The 7,816-nt window shown below is 38.1% G+C and overlaps 2 protein-coding genes across 2 annotated transcripts in view; both read right to left on the bottom strand.

Annotated features, from left to right (window-relative positions):
• LOC101848898 (5-hydroxytryptamine receptor 1A) overlaps nucleotides 1-4,935 on the bottom strand; it is a 33,988-nt gene extending 29,053 nt beyond the window's left edge. Inside the window, exon 1 of the mRNA XM_005102927.3 lies at nucleotides 4,796-4,935. The gene's annotated coding sequence lies outside the window, so the exon portion shown is untranslated. The remainder of the gene's footprint in view (nucleotides 1-4,795) is intronic.
• LOC101851588 (5-hydroxytryptamine receptor 1A) overlaps nucleotides 1-7,816 on the bottom strand; it is a 112,345-nt gene that overhangs the window by 37,311 nt on the left and 67,218 nt on the right. The gene's annotated exons all lie outside the window — the stretch shown is intronic.

Genomic DNA, 7,816 nt, shown 5'->3' with positions numbered 1-7,816 from the left:
ACCCATTACTCCCCCCCCCCTTTTTCACTCTATCTCACCCCGCCACCCACCATTACTGATACTACAAATCAGTATCCTTATGGTTATTTTTTAAAGTTTTTGTTACTATAGATAATAAATACATAAATACACAAACATAAATAAATAAATAAATAAATAAATAAATAAATAAATAAATAAATAAATAAATAAATAAATAAATAAATAAATAGCATGTTCACAAGGCATATTCCCCATCATCAGTAAGTTGTAGTAGCTCCCGTGGAAGCATGAGGTGAAAGTAAAGATGTGAAAGTAGGCTATTATTACTATTAAGCGCTCAAACACAAACAAACGGATTTTGCATCTCAGTTACAGACTTCCGCGAGGAAAACCCTTCTTCAAGCAAGATAATTTTTTTTCACAGAGAAAACTCTGTTTTATTCTTTAAAAAATTGTACTTATTTTATATTGTATCTTTACTTGTTTGGTCTTTTTTGGTCAATACTTGTAATTTGCATTTTCACAATACATTCCTCGAGACTGATATATTTATTTGTTCACCTTTTTAAATTTGAATATCTCATCTTGTGAGCATTGGAAATATCTAGTAAACAGCATTATTTAAAAACATTCAAATATCGTGAGAAGTATCAAGAAAGTCTTAACCACCCTTTAAAAACCCAACCAAAAACCATAAACACAACACACAAAAACTCCGCCTGATAGCAAATCAACGAGCCTTCGGCAACTCTTCAAATGCCTGTTTGTCTCAACGTATCATTTCAACAAAAAATCTCGACATCAAAAACAACACATGCATTTACCTTCTAGAGATACCCCGTCCGTAACTGAAAACCCTCCAAATTTTAAAGTAGAGAGTTGAACCCTGTGAATGTCAAGTTTCTAATGACTTATTGTTATTCTCGAGACCACTTCTCAAAGCGCAGGTAAACACCACCAGAATTAAAGCATCAGTGAAGTTATGGGATGTGGCATGGGCTACCAATTTTTGGCGCAATTCGATTGAATTCGACTTGATTCGACAGTAATCTTTAAAATAAAAAGCGTTTGATTTTTAAGGACGCGAGTCGAATTGATCGTACTATGCCAAAATGGTGTCTTTTGCAGCCCCCCCCCCCTCCCCCCCCCCCAAAAAACACACGCGGGCACACACCCACCCCCAACCCCATCCCCAAAACCTTAAGATGGAAAATCTTATGAATTGGCTCTGACTCAATTAGATTTAATCCGATTGCCAATGTGCACAGTGCTTTAGGCAGTATGAATACGGCGACTTGTTCGGTGCAGAGTGACTATCTCTTTTATCAGCCATGCACACCGCCATGTCTCCTTGATGACACTAAGCAGGCTGTAATCTCACGCGTTTTTTAAACGTTGTTTGTTCTGGCACACCCACATAAAAACCTGCTCCTAAAGTACACCGATAGGATAATGTCTTCTTGTGCTTTTCATGGGACATCGAATGAGGCAGTTAAAGTAATTGAGACACTGAAAAACGCATCAGATATCAGAGGCTTCAACCTTTGGACGTTAGTTAGACAGAGAGAGAAAGAGAGAGAGAGAGAGAGAGAGAGAGAGAGAGGGAGAGAGAGAGAGAGAGAAACAGACAGACAGACAGACAGACAGACAGACAGACAGACAGACAGACAGACAGACAGACAGACAGACAGATAGACAGACCGATCGATCCGATCGATCAATCGTTAGATAGGATAGATAGATAGATAGATAGATAGATAGATAGATAGATAGATAGATAGATAGATAGATAGATAGATAGATAGATAGATAGATAGATAAACAGATACATACATACATACATACATACATACATACATACATACATACATACATACATACATACATACATACATACATACATACATACATACATACATACATACATACATACATACATACATACATTCATACATACACACCTACATACATACATACATACTTATAGATGGATAGATAGATAGAAAGATAGATATATAGATAGACTCATTGACTGATTAATTGACTGATTGACTGATTGATTGACTGACTGATTGATTTACTTCGGTCTAAGGATATTCTGATATAAATGTCTGCCGTATCCTTTAAGAGTTCACCAAAAATAATGTTCACAAACTGAGCGCTATCTTGCTCGAGAACAATGATGGCGTGTTCTCACTTATGACCAGGCTGATTAGTTTGTGATAACACAGGCCCATTGCTTCATTTTAGTGATAACACCCAGTTGATTTGTCGACTTTCTGATATGTTTACTTTGGTATGGACAATGCGTGTATGTATGTGTGCATGTGTTTGTGTTTCTGTATGCGTATGTTTATGGTTATGTTTATAGGTATCGGTATGAGTATGTGTATGTTTATGTGTAAGGATGTGTAGGTAAGTGTGTTTGGGGTAGGAGGAAGAGGGAGCCATGATACAATTAAATCGTTCTCCTACGCATACGATTTTTTGGCACCTTTTTTCCTGTCTAATACTGTCTTACTTGTATTTTTATTCAGACATTCATGAATACTCCTAAGCTCTATCAACAATGCTGATAATGTTGTGAACTTAGTTTATAAATTGAAAAGAAAAGAAATCGTCGGCCAACTACTCAGGTGCACGAAGTCATTAGCTTATGATCATTTAAAAAAAAATTCCAGTTTCATAATCTGTGGTACCGATGTATGTGCTCAAGAAATATTTCATCCCAATTCAGATTCTGAATGTTGAAAAAAAGCAATAAAGAATAGGTAAAGAAGGTACAATTTTTAAAAGTATGAACACGAAACAGTTTTCCCTCTTTCTTTGAAAAAAAAGTCAATTTCTGGACTGAAAAGCAGTACAACTTGCTGGCAAAGAAAGTCTTTTCACACTCAACAGACTTGCCACACAGTACGAGACTGGTCTCCCACAGTATGTCAGTATGTTTACGGTTACCGGATGAATGATACCAAAAAGATACACGAGACTTGTGGGTATAAAGAAATGTCGGCACCCGGGGCGATATCGCCCAATCTCGGGTGACTTGGTCTTGTTGGTGAGAGGAGGAGATTTACCAAGACCGTGACTGGGTGCCATTTACTGCCTCGTTTGGAAAAATACGTGATCGCAAATTGTAATTTTTCAACTGTGTCCAAAAAAATGAAGAAAAAAGAGCGCCGGGTAACAACGCTGGCAAGCCGTAGTATTAAGCAATACGTTCACGGCTCCTCCTCAAACCACCCCCCTCCCTCCCTCTCCCTCGTCGAACCACTCCCCCCTTCATCTCGTTCTCAAAGTTTTCCTGAATGTACCAAAGCGCTGCCATCATCAGCAGATTATCTCTCAGCAGTTCCCGGGGAGATCACTGGGTTCTGTTCTCGAGAGTTGGGGGTTAAATCGGTGTCTATGGCATGCTATCACACAAGGTCTTGACCTAATAAACTCTCTCGTCTGTCGCAGACATAATCCCCGCTGGGATCTGACTTGTCTAAACCCTTTCATTGCCAAACCTGCTTTCTAATCTGATTACAACCCTTATAAAATAACGGGTGAGGGAGTGGGCAGGTTAAGGGTGGGCTGAAATAAATGCACACAAAAGAAAAGGTACCGGAAGGCATCCAGACTTGTATAATGCATAATATAGGTTAGGTAACATTTGTAAAAATGAAGCAGTTTTATTTTTATTTTCTGGAAAATAAACATTGTTTTCCTAACCAAGAACAGATAGACATTTTGCTGGCGTACTCATTTCATGATCTCTTTTAAAAAATGGCCAGTGTCTAGTTCGTCTTTGTTGTCTGTTGTTGTTCTGTCTGTGTCTTTTCTGATGAGTTTGACATTTTCATTCCAATTCATGATAGTTTTAGACATTATGAAAACAGGCTGGTTTTGAAAGATCAAACGGCATCATAAAGTTGGAAAAAAATAGAGAAACAGATAGAACAGAATTGAATGAAGGGCGTACTAAAATTGTAAAATTGAACACTTCGACAAAATGGCCTTTCCATAATTCATAAAGCAAAATCGGAATAAAAATCTGTTTCAGAAAACAAAGTTTCTTGTTCATCTGACGCTTACATGACCAAATATGTGTCGCTGGTGCTATAAAACACCTACTCTAATAAAAGGAAACGAAACTGTTCATTTGTCCCAGGAAGAAACTCTACGACAATATAGAGATCACAACAGAGAAGGACAAAACGGTTATCGAGGGAAAGAAAATCACGCTTTCTTTCTTTTTCTTTTTTTTTTTTTTTTGAAGAAGAAGAAGAAGGAGGAGGAGGAAGACCAGGAGGAGGAGGAACAGGCGCAGGACAAGAAAACAATGGTAGGAGGGGAAGCAAGGAGATATTGGGACTACAACAACAACAACAACAACAACAACAGCAACAACAAAAACAACAACAACAGCAACAGCAACAACAACAATAACAACAACAATAAAGCACCTGTCCTTCACTCGAATAATGTGGTCACTGACATCGATTAATATTCCTCTTTCAGCCACATCCCTTACCCCTCTGTCTTTGGAACTGGTTTAAAGTATAAAATATCGTTTGACAAGAAATTGGTTGCATCTCTGAAAACGCCCGGCTGGGTTCAATGGTGCTTTAGCTGACTGCGTTCTCGTTGCCCCCAAAACACAATTATGTGCACCATTCATGGTGGAATATTATAAGGGTCCTGTCCAAATAATGAAAGGAAGAAACCGACATTTTCCGCCCATTAGACAATTCTTAACGAATTTAAACAAAAGAAAACAAACCCACATTATTTAGAATAACTAAGACAAGCAAACAAACAGACTTACCGTTCACAAGTTTTTAAACCGCTGTTTAATGGCTGTTTAGTTGGCGGTGACGATTCTGTTAAGGTTCTGGAAAGAAAAGAAGAGGTGCACATTACTTTTGCAGTGAATAACTGAGCGGGATTTTTAATCCTCAAATATTACAAGTGATTACTTCTATCCTTGAGTCCAGATTTTGTTCCTATCCATAAATCACCACATGTCTTCAGCAGGGTCTCTCTTAATAAAGTTGTTGCGGGATTTTTAATCCTCAAATATTACAAGTGATTACTTCTATACTTGAGTCCAGATTTTGTTCCCATCCATAAATCACCACATGTCTTCAGCAGGGTCTCTCTTAATAAAGTTGTTATAAACATATGGCCTCCATCATTAACTAGTAGCTCATTAGTCTGTTAAGGTGGGATGGTTGCTCAGCTTTCTTTCCTTGGCCAGACTGGTATCAGACATCTATGGATTTTACGCCTATATCAACATTGTACTGGTTTATTTAAGAGACAGGACCTCCAAATGTAACGTCCGTCTACGAGATGACCGAGCCAATGGGCTGACAGCCTTGAAATACTCCACAAAACGACCAGAGTGCAAGATTGCCCTGTCTGAGATTCGAACCAGGGTCATTCGCTCCGTTGCCCACAATGACACCAGTTGCAATAACGGAGCGCCCGTTCTCAATAACGCGTAGGTAGCCAGAAGTCCAATGGAAATGTGTCACAATAATCATGCTTTCCAGGCTTTGTCCAAACTTCGGTCAGAAAAAAATCCAGACCGTAGGGAAGAACAAGTCAGATTATTCGATTTCACCGTTCATAACGCAGCTTGATTTCATAACGATGTGATATAATATATATATATATACAAATGCTATCTATTATTATTATTATTACTTCTGGTAGCATAGACTTTTGCGTCACATTTTTTAGAAGAAGTCGCACACTTTAAGGCTTCTTAAACGATCATAGCACGAAAATAAAACAATCCAGAATTGAGCCTTTCCTTTCCAATCCCACCATTTATATAAATGTGAGCGACTGCGCTTTGTTTCCAAACCAACCTGCAGGGACAAAAGCATGTCATGTCGACGACAGGGGCCGTAGGTGGGTGATCACTGAACTGTGTCTATGAGCAGCACACGATATCTCTAGCTTAAAAACAAAGCGCAGCGCAGCGGCGACAAGCAATCATGTGTGAATCGTCTATACATGAGAGTACTTGTGATGTGGTGCTTTATTCACGCATTTATGTATTAATGAAATTGTGTATTCGTGTATTTTTGTATTGATGTAAAACACATTTCCCAAGGGGAGTAATAAAGGTGAATTTTTAAATGTATTTATTGTATCCTCATTTAGTAAATGTATTCCAAAGATGAAGTGACGCCAAGACTCGTCAATAATTAAGTTGCGCCTGCAGTGAAGGTCGAAGCAAAACATTATAGCCTAAGCCCTAACCTCTTGCCTGTCGAGCTAAATCCACGTGGAAAGCATTGTATTATTATTTTATATTGTATTCAGGTTATTTATATAAGAGAAAGAAAGCAGGCGGTTGGAGGGTGCCACTAATTGGTCCTACTTATTTTCTTTCCCTCTGTCTGACGCCTCCGTCTATCTGTTTTGCTTCTACCCGGCAGTATACTAAGACTGTCACGATGTGAATGAGCTTCAGTATAATCAAACTTAAACAACAAGAAACTGCTCGGAAACACGAAGACTATAGCTGAAACACAACAGCAATGTTTAGATTCCTAATTCCTCTCCTAACAGTGAATAAAGTGACAATCGCCTCCCTTCTGTTCATGTCTTTGTGAAGGTACATTCTCAAGAAATTGTTTCATCCGCTTTCAAATCATTTTCCATTTCTCTGATCTAAAAAATAAATAAAAATGTAAATAAAAGTGTAAAAATCCAGGTTAAGGCGTTTTTATTTTTGTATTTGTATTTTTTTGGTTTTTGTTGAGTTTTGTTGTTGTTGTTGTTTTATTTTTTCATAAAACCATACTGTTCATAATCTTTAGCCGATTTTTGCATCTCATTATCGAAGCTCTTAACTTAACAAATCCGTTTACTTTCCATTTAAACCAAGTCAACAGGACAGACATGTTGATGAGAAATCTCAGCAGGTTCAGATCTTTGAACATTGTGTTAATACACGACGCTTTCTGACTTCCAGGTTCAACAGCACGAAACGAACCAACTATCACTTCAATAGCACTTGGGACCAATTGCTCATAACATCAAAAGTATTCCGATCAGACATCAACTAACATGTATCTGTATTATTGTGTATCGAAACACGTGCGGGTCTGGAATATGACAATGTGTCTACAATGAAAATAAAGGGGAGCAAGTGGGGTTGAGGCAAGCGGAACATAAAATATTGTCATTGTTGGTCACGGATGATAAAACGTCAATGAATGGTCCGAAGCACACTAGGGTCACAGGTTGATCACGCTCATGTGTAAACTCATTCACGACACATTCTGGTCCTTTGAAAACTGTAGGGGGCACAGTGTTATGGGGCGTTGAAATAAAAGAAGCATAAGTTCTTTATACACACATGTTTTTATTTTCAATTCCGTTTTTACAACATCTGAAGCTATAAACGTCAGGCAACAGCATGCGTCGTACATGAAATATGCAACTAAACAAATGTACATTATGTTTCTGATAAGTTATGTATCTGATCATTCCAAATGTGTCTCATATTTTGTCCACATTCTGGAGCTCATCGGACAAACTGGTTCTATATATTCGCTACTTCCTTAAAGAGCTAATTAGTTTGTTCACAAAGCTCAACTTAATAGAAAAAGTCTGAGTTTGAGTTTTGGTTTCGATTTGGGTTTGAGTTTGAGTTCAAGTTAGAGAAATCCACATTGACACAATAACGACCATGTACTTATTTACACCTTTAAGTGCAGGAAAGTACCTGTACAGAAGGACAGTTACAACAGAGAGGAGAAATGAAGTAAGACCCGCAAGAAGCAACCTCCAACCACTCACACAGACAGAAACAACAGTGGGGGGG

This window comes from Aplysia californica, unplaced genomic scaffold (genome assembly GCF_000002075.1).
Source record: "Aplysia californica isolate F4 #8 unplaced genomic scaffold, AplCal3.0 scaffold00350, whole genome shotgun sequence".
NCBI classification, from domain to species: Eukaryota; Metazoa; Mollusca; class Gastropoda; order Aplysiida; family Aplysiidae; genus Aplysia; species Aplysia californica.
The sequence above is the reverse complement of the archived record's forward strand: the minus strand, read 5'-3'. Positions and strand labels throughout refer to the sequence as shown.